Source organism: Pelophylax lessonae (genome assembly GCF_965119305.1).
Source record: "Pelophylax lessonae genome assembly, chromosome: 6".
Lineage (NCBI taxonomy): Eukaryota > Metazoa > Chordata > Amphibia > Anura > Ranidae > Pelophylax > Pelophylax lessonae.
In genome coordinates, this window is record NC_138773.1 from 158657972 (window position 1) to 158676121 (window position 18150).

At 44.2% G+C, this 18150-nt stretch overlaps 1 protein-coding gene across 1 annotated transcript in view; it reads right to left on the reverse strand.

Annotated features, from left to right (window-relative positions):
• ABAT (4-aminobutyrate aminotransferase) overlaps positions 1-18150 on the reverse strand; it is a 252910-nt gene that overhangs the window by 32447 nt on the left and 202313 nt on the right. The gene's annotated exons all lie outside the window — the stretch shown is intronic.

An 18150-nucleotide genomic window follows, 5' to 3' on the forward strand; every position in this document is an offset into this window, starting at 1 on the left:
AGACTTGAAAGCCAGAGTATCAGATAACATAAGCCAAAAAAGTAATTGAGCTCTTTTCTTTGAAGACAACTAAAAAGAAAATCCCTTAAAAGTAGAATTATAGGAAAAACTTTTTTTTAAATTTTCGAGAGTCAGGGAGGGTTATAACCCCGGTAAGATTTTTTTTTTCGACATCTTTGTCCCATTGGGGAGATTTCCCTTCACTTCCTGTCCCACAACCAAAGAGGAAGTGAGTGAAAATCCCTGCAAATTAACCACTTGCCGACTGGGCCTTAGCCGAATGACGGCTACAGCGTGGTCGGCTTATTCTGGGAGGGTGTACAATGACGTCCTCCCAGAATCGCACTTTCCGTGCGCCCCCTGGGGCCCGGCGCATCACGGATTGTGGTAAAGAGCCCTTTACCATGTGATTGCTCCGTCCAATGACGGAGTGATCAGTTGTCAACAAACCGACATGTCCGGTTCAGTGCTTTCCTCTTCTCGCACGCTGTAGTTGCACTCATCTTCTGCCTCCGCTATGCCTCAATGTCAGTTATGCCCATCCGTGCCACATCCATGACTCATCTGTGCCCACCCATGCCACCTTAGTGGTCATCTGTGCCCATCCATGCCACCTTAGTGGTCATCTGTGGCTCATCCATGCCAAATCCGTGCTCATCTGTGCCACGTCAATGTTCACCCGTGCCTCATCCATGCCACATCAGTGCTCACCCGTGTCACATCCATGCCACGTCAGTGCTCACCCGTGCCACAGCCATGTCACGTCAGTGCTCATCCGTGCCACAGCCATGCCACGTCAGTGCTCATCCGTGCTACAGCCATGCCACGTCAGTGCTCATCCGTGCCACAGCCATGCCACGTCAGTGCTCATCTGTGCCACAGCCATGCCACATCAGTGCCACGTCCATGCCACATCAGTGCTCATCTGTGCCACATCCATGCCACGTCAGTGCTCATCTGTGCCACATCCATGCCACGTCAGTGCTCATCCGTGTCTCATCCATGCCATGTCAGTTCTCATCTGTGCCACATCCATGCCAAATCATTGCTCATCCGTGCCACATCAGTGCCCTACAGTGCCTCACAAAATTGTAATGGAAAGTCAGGAAATGCATGTTGGGCCTCTGTATGTGGCTAGGCTGTGTAAAAGTCTCAAACATGTGGTATCACTATACTCCAGAGTAGCAGAATGTATTTTGGGGTGTCATTTTTGTTATGTACATGCTATGTGTTAGGAATATCTTATAAATTGACAACTTTGTGTAAAAAAAAAAATGCGTTTTCATTTTCTGTCCACATTTTCCAAAAACTTGACATGTTCAAAAGACCCATTATGCCTCCTAGATAATGTGTTGAGTGTTTGCTTTCCAAAATGGGGTCATTTAGTGGGCATTTCCATTGTCCTGGTGCTCCAGGGCCTTCAAAAGTGTGATAGATTGTCAGGAAATTATATGGTAAACACCTGAATGTGCTACTAGGATGTTGGGCCTCTGTGTGTGTGGCCAGGCTGTGTAAAAGTCTCACACATGTGGTATCGCCATACTCAGGAGTAGCAGAATGTATTTTGGGGTATAGTTTGTGTGAGAAATAACTTGGTAATATGACCATTTTGTGAAAAAAGAAAAAAAAAAAATCTTCATTTTGCAAAGAATTGTGGGAAAAAAATTACTTCAATAATAAAAAATAAAAAAATACTGTCTGCTTTCCAAAAAGGGGTCATTTGGGGGGGATTTGTAATTTCCAGGCTTGTTAGGGTCTCAAGAAATGAGATAGGCCGTCAGTACATAAGGTATGATCAATTTTCATTGATTGGCATCATAGCTTGTATACTCTATAACCTTCACAAAGAACAAATAATATATTCCTATTTGGGTTATTTTTACCAAAGATATGTAGCAGTATAACTTAGCCAAAAGTTATGAAGAAAAAATGACAAAATTTGCAAATTTTAAAACCCAAACAAAGAAAAATGCATTTTCACAATTTTCAGTCTTTTTTAATTTATAGCGCAAAAAACCCCAATGATGATTAAATACCCCCAAAAGAAAGCTCTATTTGTGTGGAAAAAGGACAAAAATTTCATATGGGTACAGGGTTGCATGAGTAATTGTCATTCAAAATGTGAGCACTGAAAGCTGAAAATTGGTCTGGTTAGGAAGGGAGTTTAAATGCCCAGTGGGTAATTGGTTAAGGGAATTCCTTGGGGACCCCAAGGTCACCAGAACTAGTGTCCTCATTGGAAGATTTCCCCTCTATTATTTTTCTGAGGACAACCCAAAATTTGGGATTTTCTTTTACTTTCACTTTCAATGATAATGGTAAACAAGACAAATAGGATAGGGGGAATATAATATAGGATAGGGGGACCTAACAAGGTCACGGACCGCAAAAAAAAAAAAAAAGTCAGATGTTCTAATCCCTCTCTACTCTTATTCAAAAACGTTAAAACATGTTTTGCCCTTAGTTATACCTTAGGTTGCCTTCAAAGGAAGTGGCTCAGTGATCATTTTGTTGTTGCCCAGAGTATGAGATGGAAAGGTGCTACAGCAGTGCAATAATGAAAAATACAACCTAGCACAAAAACAGCCCTAAATAGCACTACAATCTTCTGTTGTGTTAAAAGGGATGGAAAGATTGGTTACAATCAATGTCAAATATTGCCTTTCAGCAAAGTCCACAACAATTGGTTGAGACTAGGAGTCTACTCATATACAGCCAAATCAAGTGGGTTGAATGACTGCTGCAGCCGATAAGTCCTCAAAGGAGTTTGTTGTATAGCTATCTCATTTTCAAATTGTGAGCTGCCCAGAGTCCAATGTTGTGACAATTGGGAAAACTCCAATACATGTTAAAAATAACATTGTTGAAGCAAAAATCCATGAACATGTAAAAACAGTCAATTGTGATCCTAATGGAGGAGACTTGTCTGCATGTTGTCTCCTAACCTCTTGGCCAGAGAGGCAGGGAGCTAGAGCTGTCAGTGGAGGGCAAAGGGACACATCCACTGGAGGATACTAGCAGAGCCGCCACTGGGTGAAACACACTTTCAGATGGGAGGAGGGGGAACTGTAATCGACGCAAGATGTGTTGAGCCAGGGAAGGTGGCCCAGGGCTCGGCCACAGGGATGACACAAGGTGAATCGTGCTACCACTGAAGGAGGAGGAGGATCAGGGCACCACTGACACTGCTAAGGGACCCGCCGAGTGGAACCCACTCTTCTTGTGTTGGAATCCGAAGGTTGGGGAAGGATGTATCTGCCAGGGAGAGCCACGAGGCCGCCTGCAAAGCTGACACTGACAGGATCCAAATAGCAACAGAAGCCTGCTGTGATAGCACCTCCATGAGCACAGGTAGCGTCAGAACATGTCCATGGCAGCGACGTGTTTTGGGACCACGCCCCTTTATCAAGCTCTCAAGAGTGTGGTATAAAAAAACAAGGAACTTCTGAGCAAAATCAGAAGATATCCAACATATTTCTCCCTGAAGATCGACACATAACTGCAACAGATAGGTGTGAATCGGTTCTTAACCACTTCATGTCCTTAGGACGCATCCATAAGTCCTCAGGAACAAGCAGATATTCTCATAGAACGTGTGCAAAGTGAGCGCTCAAAATGAACAGCAGGTGGCACCAAAAGGTGAATATATAGCCTCCAAAAATCTCCAAGAAATGGGTGCAGCACTAATAAGTGTACATATAATGATATAATGTGAATGAAAAACAAAATATGCTGAGGACAATAGATAAATCAATAGTTCAAATGAAAAATAATAAATAGGGTGGTTCTTAATCCAGAAAGTGAAATAAGTTCATCCGTGATGTGGCACTCACCAGACTTGAAAAGGAAACAGCAGTGACTACTAAAACACCTCAAGTGAAAAGCCAATATCCGTGGTGTGTTCTCCCTCCACCGTACAATTGCACTCACCAGATGACATGTAAAAATAAGCCTTGCACAGAATCCAACCAAGAAGCAAAATCCTGGTCTATGAAACCAATCTTGCGATCGCTGGATACGCTATATAAACAAGCTCAACAAAACGGAGCCAAAAAAGTTCTCATATAGTGTAGTATTTATTAAAAATTTTTTTTGTGAAAGTACATGTACATTAAAACAAAAATAGGCCTTAGACTTGCATAAGAAGACCGCCGTTCCCAATGTCAGGATATGTCCTGGAGGCCTGCAGGCTGGCGTCTTGGCCGCCTTATCCTGACATTGGGAACGGCGGTCTTATGCAAGTCTAAGGCCTATTTTTGTTTTATGTACATGTACTTTTACAAGAAAATGTTTTAATAAATGCTATGTCTATATGAGAACTTTTTTGGATCCGTTTTGGTCAGCATGTTCATGCAGCACATCCAGCGATCTCGAGATTGGTTTCATAGACCAGGATTTTGCTTCTTGGTTGGATTCTGTGCAAGACTTGCTTTTACATGTCATTTGGTGAGTGCAATTGTATGGTGGAGGGAGAACACACCGCGGATTGCCTTTCCACAAGGTGTTTTAGTAGTCACTGCGTTTTCCTTTTCTTGTCTGGTGAGTGTCTAGACTCTTCATACACATCACTGATTAACTTATTTCACTTTCTGGATTGAGAACCACCCTATTCATTATTTTTCCTGTGAACTATTGATCTATTGTCATCAGCATATTTTGTTTTTCATTCACATTATATCATTACATGTACACTTATTAGCGCTGCACCCATTTCGTATAGATCTGCTCATAGGTTGAAGTATTTTATAACAAAAGGGATTAAGGTACTTAATGAAATAATGAATTTGGTGGTCTGACCACCACAAGCAGGCACATCCTGCTTGGACTTCCTAAAGTAAATGCTACATGAATTATCTGCCCTTACTCAAGATGGCCACAGCTAGACCAAGTCCTGTTGTGAACAAATGCTGCACCGGGAGGTGTGGCCGAAGCATGTACTGGAGCTCTGGAGCCAAGTAGACATGCAGAGGTATCGGGCAGGTGGAGACACACTAAATACAACTAAGATGCATTGTTTGCAGTGCAGCGGCACACAGGTTGAATCAAATTAGGCTTCTCATAAAAGTCATGGTGCAGACTGTTGCAATGTTTGTGTTTTTGTTTGCAATTTAAATAAAGTGTTTTTATATACCACGGATAAAATAGGTATTGAACCTGTGACCATTTTTCTAGGTAAATATATTTCTAAAGGTGCTATTGATGTGAAATTTTCACCACGTCGGAAACAATCCATGCATACAAAGAAACCAAAAACAAATACGTTCAGAAATTAAGTTATGTGTAATAAAATGGAATGACACAGAGAAAAAAGTATTAAACACCTAAAGAAAGGCAGGTGCAAAAAAGGCATGGAAAGCCAAGACACCAGCTGAAATCTACCAGTAATTAGAAAGCAATCCTGCCCCTTGTCAGTGCAAATTAATATCAGCTGGTTCAGTCTCAACTGATGGCCTATAAAAAGGTGTCTAATTACCAAGGTGTCACACAAGAAACAGAATGATGGGCAAAAGCAAAGAGCTCTTTCAAGACTTCTGAAACCTTATTGTTGCAAAACATACTGATGTCATTGGTTACAGAACGATTTCTAAACTTCTGAATGTTCCAGTGAGCACTGTTGGGAACATAATCTGGAAGTGGAAAGAACATCATTTCACCATAAACCAGCCACGACTAGGTGCCCCTTGTAAGGTTTCTAACAGAAGAGTGAAAAGAATTATCAGAAGAGTTGTCACTTGTGGGGAGTTTCAGAAAGACCTGCAATTAGCAGGTATAATTGTTTCAAAGAAAACAATAACTAACGCACTAAACGCTCATGGCCTGTATGCACGCTCACCACACAAGACTCCATTGCTGAAGAAAAAGCATGTTGAAGCTTGTTTAAAGTTTGCTGCAAAAGAATTAGTCAAGCCCGTGAAATAATGGGAGAAAATAATCTGGTCAGATGAGACCAAAATTTAAATCTTTGGATACCATAATACACACCATGTTTGGGGTCAAATGGCACTGCACATCACCCCAAAAACATCATACCAACAGTGAAGTTTGGAGGTGGGAACATCATGGTGTGGGGCTGTTTTTTAGCATACAGTACTGGCAAACTTCATTGAAGGAAGGATGAATGGAAAAATGGACCAAGACATTCTTGAAAAAAATCTGCTGCCATCTACCAGGATGATGATGAACCAAGGGTGGACATTTCAGCAAGACAAGGATCCCAAACACAAAGCCAAGGAAACTCTCAATTGGTTTCAAAGAAAGACAATAAAGCCTCGTACACACGCATCGAAATTTGGCCGGGAATTTTCATCCGATCCGCCGATTTTCGGCTTGTTAGTATGATGCTTCCGACAACCGACTCCGACTTTTTGGCCGAAAAAAATCTGGTGTGCAGGCTATAAAATTTTTGTCCTCCGTCAAAACACGTCCGATTTTCGTGCAGTCAGTACAGATTTCGACAGGGAAAAATCTTATGAGCAAGACTGGGCATGCTCAGAGAAGAAAGAACACAAAGAAAGTAAACCAACACATGACATCACTTCTGAAGTAGAATTTTGTCATGCGGGAAAATTCGTGTGCAGTCTAGGCACATTCCAACCAACAAAACACCACTCTGGACAAAACATGGACGACCAGTCGGCGGAAATTCGTTGCGTGTGTACTAGGCTTCAAGCTGCTAGAATAGCCCAGCCAATCACCTGATTTGAATCCAATAAAAAATCAATTGAAAGAACTAAAGATCAGAGTTCATGGATGATTTTGTATGAAGTATTAACCTGTTGCTGACCGCCCGCTGCAGATTTACTGCAGCAAGGTGGCTCGGCTGTGCGAACCGACATAACTGTACGTCGGTCGCGCCCAGGGCTGGGCGGCACGCGTGCGCACCGTCCCCGTGATGTTCTGATTCGGTTCAGAAACGATCAGTCATCAGGTCCAGGCCAATGAATTTTGGCCTGGTCCTGGTAATCGGTTCTGACCAATTGCAGAACGTCCTGTGCCTGTGTAATGTAAACACAGGCACAGGAAATAATGCAATCTTCTCTCCTGGAGCCCTTTTCTGTTCCAGCTTAATAAGAGAGAACATCTATCGTGAGTACACTAACATCAGTACACATGGGCACACATTTAACCCCCCGATCACCCCCCAGTTAACCCTTTCACTCCCTGTCACAGTGTACACTATATACAGTATACAGATAATTTACTGAGCACTGTATTAGTGTCACTTGTGACTTCAGTTAGTGTGCGAGAAAGTTAGTGGTAGTCCCAGATAGGTTTAGGGTACCCACCAAACATCCCCTAATAAAGATTTAACCCCCTGATCACCCCAAAGTTAACCCTTTCACTCCCTGTCACAGTGTACACTATAGCTAGTATACAGAGAATTTACTGATCACTGTATTAGTGTCACTTGTGACTTCAGTTAGCGTGAGAGACATTTAGTGGTAGTTAAAGGGAGTCCCAGAGAGGTTTAGGGTACCCGCCATATATCCCCTAATAAAGATTTAACCCCCTGATTACCCCCAGTTAACCCCTTTATTGCCCTGTCACAGTGTCACAATTACAGTGTACAGATATTTTTTCTGATCAGTGTATTAGTGTCACAGGTGACATCAGTTAGCGTTTGTTAGTTAACGTCAATTCAGGACAGCTTCAGATTGCCCGTCAGTTAGTAATACATTTCAACCCTTTGATTGTCAGTGACACACACACAAAAACACCTCCATTACTAGTATAGTGTCTGAAGGGATCAATATCTTTAAACTGATCAGAACTATACTAGCATCCCCAAAACACAGCGTTAGCAGGATCAGCCCCGACACCTGCCAGCACCTGCGTATAGCCCCTAAGCCGCCTCCCCCCCAAGAAGTGCAGAATCAGCAGATTACGGTCACTTCCAATACACAGCACACTAAATAGCAGCGTTAGAGTCAGGCCTGATCTCTGCTAGCACTAGCAGTTACATTTTTTGGTAGCGATTCAAACAGTCCTTGACAACCAGGTGCTTTTTTACCTGTGAGTCCCACTAGGTACCTATAAATTTATTGCCCAAAATATCTAAACAGAGGTACACTAGTGAAGAGAAGCCTTCAGTGAAGAGAGATGAATAGAAGGCGATCCATATGTCTCAGCCCATCCACCAAGAGAACACTGCCTCTCACCTCCACTCATTGACCACTAGGGGTCATCAGGCCAGCATAAAAACAACAATCCTTCCGATGGAACAACTGCTCACTCCTCTTAGACAGAAGATAATAATAATGACGCTAATAGTCACAGGCTTCACAGGACTCCCAGAGCTCACGGCTTCAGTGACAGGCAGTTCATCCAATGTCATGTAAAAGGAAATACATCTAATGCTCTCTGTCTGAACACTACTTTTATTGATATAAGGCAGATAAAATACTCACAAACAGGGCACTGTCACAGTGCCTAATGTAAACACTAACAGATGAGCCGATCTACTCTTTCTACTTTTACTGTACTTTATAATATACTGTTATGTAATGTTGTATTGTTACTGTTTTTCATTGTTAACCATCGTTTTTTTTTTTTTTTTTTGCAGATACCACCATTGTACTGTATGCTACTATAATGCAATGTTGTATTGTTACTGTTTTTCATTGTTAACCATAGTTTTCTTTGCAGATACCACCACATTCTACTGTTTTACTGCACTGTACACCATTATCTTGTAATGCTTTATTGTTACTGTGATTTATTGTTAACCGCTGTTTGCTTTGCAGGTACGCCCATCAGCTGCAGCACTGATTTGTTTATTCTGACAGCAACAGCATTTGCTCTCAGCATATACGTAAATCAATGATTGCAGCGCTGTAGGAGGTGATTTAGAACATTTATGGCAAAGCATAGGGGATGGGGTGGACACAGAGGGCTGATCTCCCCTATACTTCGCTATATATTTTTTAACACTTTTCTTGGCAGAGATTTCTTCATTCACATGGGCTGAACGGAAAAAAAAAAAAAGGGCTTTGCATGTATGCCCATCATTAGTAGTGGATGGATGCTGGGAGGTCTAATGGTGGGCATACCATACACTTTCTGGTATAGTTTTTACAGCCAGAGGTCGGCTTTCATGTAAAAGCAATCCTAGCAAATAATTAGCCGCTAGACTGCTTTTACAAGCAGTGGTAGGGGACTGCCTCCACTCCCCCTCCCGCCGCCTTCCACAGTTTTCTCTGGCTCCCGTGTCCCACCGGGTAACCAGAGACGGTAGCCAGTGGTTCCGTTAGCTGACCATAGAGCGTATTGGAGACCAGAATGGCTCCAATCACCTGAATGGCCTAAGATACCAGAAGCTCTGAGCATTTCAGGACTTTGGTTTCACCAGATATAAACAGCACCATTGGGAAAATGGGAAAGCATCTTATCACACCAATCTTTGGTGTGGTCAGATGCTTTAAGGGTAGAGGAGAAATCTAGAGTCTATTAGACCTAAATTTAGAGAGGATATTTAAATTGGGCAATATATAGTGTATTTGTGCATTCAATTTAAAAAAAGTGTTTCTTTTCCCCAAAAAATTGTAGGGCCTATGCTTAAAAAAAATTTATATATATATATATATATATATATATATATATATATATATATATATATATATATATATATATATATATATATATATAGTGAGTACACCCATGTCTTTTCATGTGACAACACTGAAGAAATGACACTTTGCTACAATGTAAAGTAGTGAGTGTACAGTGTATAACAGTGTAAATTTGCTGTCCCCTCAAAATAACAACACACAGCCATTAATGTCTAAACCGCTGGCAACAAAAGTGAGTACACCCCTAAGTTATCATGTCCAAATTGGGCCCTATTAGCCACTTTCCCTCCCCGGTGTCATGTGACTGATTAGTGTTACAAGGTCCCAGGTGTGAATGGGGAGCAGGTGTGTGAAATTTGGTGTTATTACTCTCGCTCTCTCATACTGGTCACTGGAAGTTAACATGGCACTTCATGGCAAAGAACTCTCTCAGGATCTGAAAAAAAGAATTGTTCTACATAAAGATGGCCTAGGCTATAAGAAGATTGCCAAGACCCTGAAACTGAGCTGCAGCATGGTGGCCAAGAACATACAGCAGTTTAACAGTACAGGTTCCACTCAGAACAGGCCTCACCATGGTCAAAACAAGAAGTTGAGTGCATGTGCTCAGCATCATATCCAGAGGTTGTCTTTGGGAAATAGACGTATGAGTGCTGCCAGCATTGCTAAAGAGGTTAAAGGTGTGGGGGATCAGCCTGTCAGTGCTCAGACCATGCATCATACACTGCATCAAATTGGTCTGCATGGCTGTCGTCCCAGAAGGAAGCCTCTTCTAAAGATGATGCACAAGAAAGCTCTCAAACATTTTGCTGAAGACAAGCAGACTAAGGACATGGATTACTGGAACCAAGATAGATAAACTTATTTGGTTCAGATGGTGTCAAACGTGTGTGACGGCAACCAGATGAGGAGTACAAAGACAAGTGTATATTGCCTACAGTCAAGCATGGGAGTGTCATGGTCTGGGGCTGAATTAGTGCTGCCAGCACTGGGGAGCTACAGTTCATTGAGGGAAACAAATGCCAACATGTTCTGTAACATACTGAAGCAGAGCATGATCCCCTCCCTTCAGAGACTGGGCCGCAGGGTAGTATTTCAACATGATAACGACCCCAAACACACCTCCAAGATGACCACTGCTTTGCAAAAGAAGCTGAGGGTAAAGGTGATGGACTGGCCAAGCATGTCTCCAGACGTAAACCCTATTGAGCATCTGTGGGGCATCCTCAAATGGAAGGTGGAGGAGCGCAAGGTCTCTAACATCAACCAGCTCCGTGATGTCATCATGGAGGACTGGAAGAGGACCCCAGTGACAACCTGTGAAGTTCTGGTGAACTCCATGCCCAAAAGGGTTAAGACAGTGCTGAAAAAATTGGGCCCAATTTGGACATGTTCACTTAGAGGTGTACTCACTTTTGTTGCCAACGGATTAGACATTAATGGCTGTGTGTTCTGTTATTTTGAGGGGACAGCAAATTTACACTGTTATACAAGCTGTGCACTCACTACTTTACATTGTAGCAAAGTGTAATTTCTTCAGTGTTGTCATATGAAAAGATATAATAAAAATATTTACAAAAATGTGAGGGGTGTACTCACTTTTGTGAGATACTGTATATACAGCTCCAAGAAAAAGTATGCGAACCCTTTGGAATGATATGGATTTCTGCACAAATTGGTCATAAAATGTGATCTGATCATCATCTAAGTCACAACAATAGACAATCACAGTCTGCCTAAACTAATAAACACACAAAGAATGAAATGTTACCATGTTTTTATTGAACACACCATGTAAACGTTCACAGTGCAGGTGGAAAAAGTATGTGAACCCCTAGACTAATGACATCTCCAAGAGCTAATTGGAGTAAGATGTCAGCCAACTGGAGTCCAATCATTGAGAGGAGATTGGAGGTGTTGGTTACAGCTGCCCTGCCCTATAAAAAACACACACCAGTTCTGGGTTTTCTTTTCACAAGAAGCATTGCCTGATGTGAATGATGCCTTGCACAAAAGAGTTCTCAGAAGACCTACGATTAAGAATTGTTGACTTGCATAAAGCTGGAAAGGGTTATAAAAGTATCTCCAAAAGCCTTGCTGTTCATCAGTCCACGGTAAGACAAATTGTCTATAAATGGAGAAAGTTCAGCACTGCTGCTACTCTCCCTAGGAGTGGCCGTCCTGTAAAGATGACTGCAAGAGCACAGCGCAGACTGCTCAATGAGGTGAAGAAGAATCCTAGAGTGTCAGCTAGAGACTTACAAAAGTCACTGGCAAATGCTAACATCCCTGTTAGCGAATCTACAATACATAAAACACTAAACAAGAATGGATTTCATGGGAGGACACCACAGAGGAACCCACTGCTGTCCAAACAAAACATTGCTGCACGTTTACAGTTTGCACAACAGCACCTGGATGTTCCACAGCAGTACTGGCAAAATATTCAGTGGACAAATGAAACCAACTTGAGTTGATTGGAAGAAACACACAACACTATGTGTGGCGAACAAGAGGCAATGCACACCAACATCAAAACATCATCCCAACTGTGAAGTATGGTGGTGGGGGCATCATGGTTTGGGGCTGCTTTGCTGCGTCAGGGCATGGACGGATTGCTATTATCGAAGGAAAAATGAATTCCCAAGTTCATCAAGACATTTTGCAGGAGAACTTAAGACCATCTGTCTACCAGCTGAAGCTCAACAGAAGATGGGTGTTGCAACAGAACAATGACCCAAATCATAGAAGTAAATCAACAACAGAATGGCTTAAACAGAAGAAAATAGGCCTTCAGAAGTGGCCCAGTCCTGACCTCAACCCGATTGAGATGCTGTGGCATGACCCCAAGAAAGCGATTCACACCAGACATCCCAAGAATATTGCTGAACTGAAACAGCTCTGTAAAGAGGAATGGTCAATAATTACTCCTGACCCTCTTGTGCTGGAGAGAATGTGGTAGAGTGGGCACCTTACAACACGTCCTCTTTTGGAAATCAATTTTCCAATGTATAGCATCCACCACTGGAATTTTAACTCCTCCCAAACCAGAATTAGCATTGTTGAATCTAAACATTGAATTATACCCATTGACATACAGACAAATGATTATACATCTCCTTTCCGCTGCCAGAACCTTAATACTACGTAAGTGGAAAACCACCGATACCCCTAATCTCTCTGAGGCAGTAACCCTAGTTAATGAAAACTACAAACTAGAAAAAGCTTTATCCTTCAAAGCTTTAACCTATCACAAATTTCAAAAAGATTGGTCGGCGTGGCCCCATTTAACACCTGATACTAGAAGCTTATAATGTAACCTATTATTAACTTAGTCCTATTCATCCTTGTCCTGAGGATGATGGGGGGTGTTGACAGCTCGCGGCTTGGTGACATTGTTCCCCTAGGGGTTCTGAGCTGGGGTGGTTCGACGCCTCTCTTCTCCTCCCATCATCAGAACAAGCTACGTTAAACCTTTACATGCATGATGTCAATGCACTCTTGTACGAAGCATATAACTATTGTTTGAACACTGTTACGTTCACTACTGGAAAATGTTCTACCTTGTTGTTATTTTCTTATATCACACTTTGATGTGTTTTTTTTGTTTTTCATTTGTATTTGAAACTCAATAAAAATGTATGGATTGAAAAAAAAAAAAAAGAATTACTCCTGACCGTTGTGCACGTCTGATCTGCAACTACAGGAAAACGTTTGGTTGAAGTAATTGCTGCTAAAGGAGGTTCAACCAGTTATTAAATCCAAGGGTTCACATACTTTTTCCACCTGCACTGTGAATGTTTATATGGTGTGTTTAATAAAAACATGGCAACATTTCATTCTTTGTGTGTTATTAGTTTAACCAGACTGTGATTGTCTATTGTTCTGACTTAGATGATGATCAGATCACATTTTATGACCAATCCAAAGGGTTCACATACTTTTTCTTGCAGCCGTGTGTTTGTATGTATGTATGTATGTATGTATGTATGTATGTATGTATGTATGTATATATATATATATATATATATGGATTTTTGTAAAATCTTAACGTAAAATCCTTTTCTCTTAAGCTCATTGACAGACGTAGTCCTCGTTGATTAATAACTCGAGTTATACTGCCCTCTACAGGAGTAGGACTAGACAGGAAAGAAAACGTTCTGGCCACACCCTAGGGGCAGTCCCAGAGGGTATATCCTCTCACTTCCTGCTACAGCAAATCAGTTATGTCACAAAGCAGTGTTTAGAGAATTTAACCCAACCCAACTCCAAAACAGAGGGGCGGGTACTACGTCTGTCAATGAGCTTAAGAGAAAAGGATTTTACGGTAAGATTTTACAAAAATCCATTTTTCTCTGTCGCTCATTGACAGACGTAGTCCTCGTTGATTAATAACTCGGGACGTCCCAAAGCAGTACCACAAATGAGGGTTGGGCTAACAGAAATCAAAATCCAGAAGGCCCAACCGGAGCCAACCAGAAGCATCAAGGACTCATCGAGCAAAAGATGAGACCCAAGTGAAAAACCCAACAAACCCTTGAGATAGACCAACAGTCTCCTCAGATTGCGGCCTGCAGAACCTTGCGGCCAAAAGAGGCATCTGGCGATGCCATGACATCAACTTTATAAAAAGATGTAAAGGTATGAACCGACGATCAAGTCATCGCCTCGAAAACCTGGATCACTGACGCCGGATGCCGGAAGACCCAGGAAACACTAGGCGCCCGAGTAGAGTGCGCCTTAACAGGGAACGGAGGATTCCGACCCTTAATAGATTAAGCCTGTACCACCGTCTGACTGGTCCATCTAGATATGGTCGCGGCAGACACAGGCAACCCCCTTCTAGGGCTATCCGTGATCACAAAAAGTGAGTTTGTCTTACGAACCAAGTTCGTAGTAGTCAAGTGTACCCTGATTGTCTGAACCCCATCCAAGGAGTGTAATCCCAAGAATGGCTAGTCTTAGGACACGGGGAAGGTAACACAATATCTTTATTCAGATGAAAACTCTGAAAACCACTTTAGGAAGAAAGGATGGATTCGGAAGAAGAACCACCTTATCCCTATGAACCACCAGATATGGGGAACGACAAGATAATGCGGCCAGTTCTGACACCCTGCGTGCAGAAGTAATGGCCACCAAGAAGGCCACCTTCTGGGATAATGTAAGCAAGGGAATCTCCCTAATATCTTCAAAGAGAAGTTTCTGAAGAACCGACCACACTAAATTAAGATCCCAGGCGGTAAGGGTGCACGCACTGGCGGAGCCAGATGTCGCACCCCCTGGATGAAATTCCACACCAAGGAATGATTAGCCAAAAGTTTCTGAAAGAAGATTGCTAACGCTGAAACCTGACCCTTGATGTGCTCAAGGACAGTTTCTGCTCAACCCCTTGTTGCAGACAGACCAAGATTCGGGTCACCGAATAGGTATGTGGGGGAAATCCAAGAGATTCACACCACGCAATATAAGACTTCCATGTGCTGGAAGTCGCTTTCCTTGCTTTAACTAGAGGTAGGAATAACTGAAGCTGACACTCCCTTGTCCTTCAGTACCTGGGTCTCAATGGCCAGGCCATTAAGCCAGCGATAGTAAAACAAGGTGGAAGATCGGTCCCTGAGACCGCAAATCTTCCCTGAGAGGAAGTCTCCAAGGAGCGTCCGCGACTTGCCTCACCAAGTCGGCCGCCTGGCCGGCGGTACCGGACCCTGGCGGGCCGCATGCGGTCCGTGGGCCGTCGGAAGGCAGCTCTCTGCCCTTGCTGGAGGAATGGCGATCTGGACTACAGTGATTCAGGCATAGGCATCGCCCTGTGAAAACCTCTGACAGGTAAGATACCTCTTGCTTCATTAGTAATGCCCATTCTAGTACTGCCACTGACTTCAGTCACCTTTACAGTTTTAAAATGACATTAGATAGTCAGCTCCCAAACCAAGCCCCCTGGTTTCTGTTCACAAAAATCACACTCAAATTGGGGGATCTGTGACCTGTTATAGGATAGAGGGGAGACCCATCCTACCATTCCAGAGAGGGGCCCGCGTTCACCACAAACCCGTCAGGGGGAAAGGGGGAACATACTACTCACCATACCGGAACCAGGCGGGCGCCATTCCTGACAGAACCCCTCTCCACCGGGGTGGGGGGGCTGTCGACCAGTACGGACGCCGTGACTCTTGGTCATTGGCGTTCAAGCGAGACTTTTAACTCGCAGGGTCAGTCCCCGTCCAGTGGGACTATGTCGCGGCCAACCCAGCGCGGAGCTATGGCCTGCACGCGCTCGTAGGCTGAACTGGGGTGACCACTGGATCTCAATATCCAGCCCGTCGCCCAGTTACAGCTTGCTTGCTTGAAGATCTCACAGGAACACTGGAGAAAAAAGCTGTCTAAAAAAAATCTAAGAAAAAAAAAATCCTGCCAGGACCGAAGATCCTAGCAAGGCATCTAGGTCCTTACTCCTAACTAGACAGAAAAAAACTGATTTGCTGTAGCAGGAAGTGAGAGGATATACCCTCTGGGACTGCCCCTAGGGTGTGGCGAGAACGTTTTCTTTCCTGTCTAGTCCTACTCCTGTAGAGGGCAGTATAACCCGAGTTGTTATTAATCAACGAGGACTACGTCTGTCAATGAGCGACAGAGAAATATACATACACATATACATATATATTAGGGCTGGGGAATATAATCGAAAGATCGATGCATCGCGATTCGACCCTTCGCGATTCTGCATCGATGCGGGCTGCCGGCATAATCGATTATACGAAATGACGTGCCGCGGCCACGCCCTATCGCGCAAGGAAAAAAAATCAAAAAAAAAAATCACAAGATCGCAGGATCGGCAGCTGATTGGTGGGTTAGTGGCGGGAGCTTAATAAAAAGGCTCCGCCCCTCCCCTTCCGCCTCTTTGACCCGGGCCGAGGCGCAGCAAGACATCCCCCGCGTGTATCCGCGTCCCACCTGCGGCCTAGAAGCCAGCCAGCCAGCCAGCCATCCAAGCCCCAAGTGCGTCTCCATCGCAGCCAGCCAGCGCCGCCAGCCTCACCTCACCGTAGCCGACAGGCCCTGGAGGCCCAGCCGCCACGCCACTGCCAGTGACGCCAGCCGCCCGCCACAGAGCCCAGAGAGCAGCACAGCACCTGTCCTCCTCTGCAATGCAGTGCACAACAACCCACACAGTCACACAGCAGGTATGTCCGAACAAATAATTGTGTAATCATTCATGGGGGTCTCTCGTCTGTATCTCTGGGGGATGTCTGTGATGGGGGGGGGGGCCTGGGACAGGGGACGGTCGTTCGGGGCCTGGGGGTGCTGTTCTGCTGTGGCAGTCTGGCAGCCAGGGGGGTCAGTCAGTGTCAGTGGGGGCCTGGGGGTCTCTGTCAGTGTCAGTCAGCTATGGGGGTCTGGGCAAGGGGGGGGGACTCACTCAGTGTTTGTCAGTGCTGTGGGGGATTGGGGAAGGCGTGGGGGACATCCAGGTCTCGGTCAGTGTGGGGGTCTGGGCAAGGGGGGAGACTCACTCTCACTCAAGTGTTTGTCAGTGCTGTGGGGGATTGGTGAAGGTGTGGGACTTCCAGGTCTCTGTCAGTGTGGGGGTCTGGGCAAGGGGGGGGGACTCACTCACTCTCAGTGTTTGTCAGTGCTGTGGGGGATTGGGGAAGGTGTGGGACATCCACCCAGGTCTCTGTCAGTGTGTCAGGCTGCAGTCAGCTCAGCTGTGGGGGGGAGGGGGTCTCTGTCAGGGTCACTGTCACAGGCAGCTGTGGGGTAAGGGGGGGCCCCGGTGGTTTTGGCTCAGTGCATGCAAGGAAGGGAGTCTGACAGACAGACAGACAGTCATATTTTATGAAAGATGTTGCTTGGTTGATTTGTTGCGGCTTAGTTTACAAGTTTTTTTTTTTTAAACACTGACAGAGTTTGGCAACTTAAGTCATCCGTCTCCGTCACATACGTGGTAGTATGGTGGTAAATATGGCAGAAGGAGAAAAAGATCGAGAGATAAAAAATGCACCTAGCGTTTTAAGAGCAAACATCTGGGCACATTTTGGATTTTACGAACACACAGGGAAGCGTGAGTTGGACAAGACACACGCCGTATGTAAAGCCTGTCACACAAAAATTAAATACCTAGGGAATACTACGAACTTGAGAAACCATGTTAGCCGTTTTCACTCTGAGTTAGTAACACCTGTCGCCACCAGCAGTGCCACCACTGCCAAGGAAAGACTGCTAGACCCAGATCAGCCAAGAATTGATGCCATACTGTCAACTTATCCGCCCAACTCAGAAAAAGGGAAGAAACTAACCAAAGCTGTGGCAGCTTTCATCGCCAAGGACCTACGGCCTTACTCAGTTGTGGACAACGCCGGGTTTCGCTACCTTGTGAAGACGCTAGAGCCACGTTACAAGATCCCATCACGCAGGCACTTTACAGAAAACGTTATACCTGCACTCTACCACGACACCAAAGCTCAGGTACTTGCGTCAATGAACCAAGCCAGTCGAGTCGCAATAACGTGTGATTCATGGACGTCAGTCACAACGGAGTCCTATGTTACAATAACAGCACATTACGTTACTAAGGACT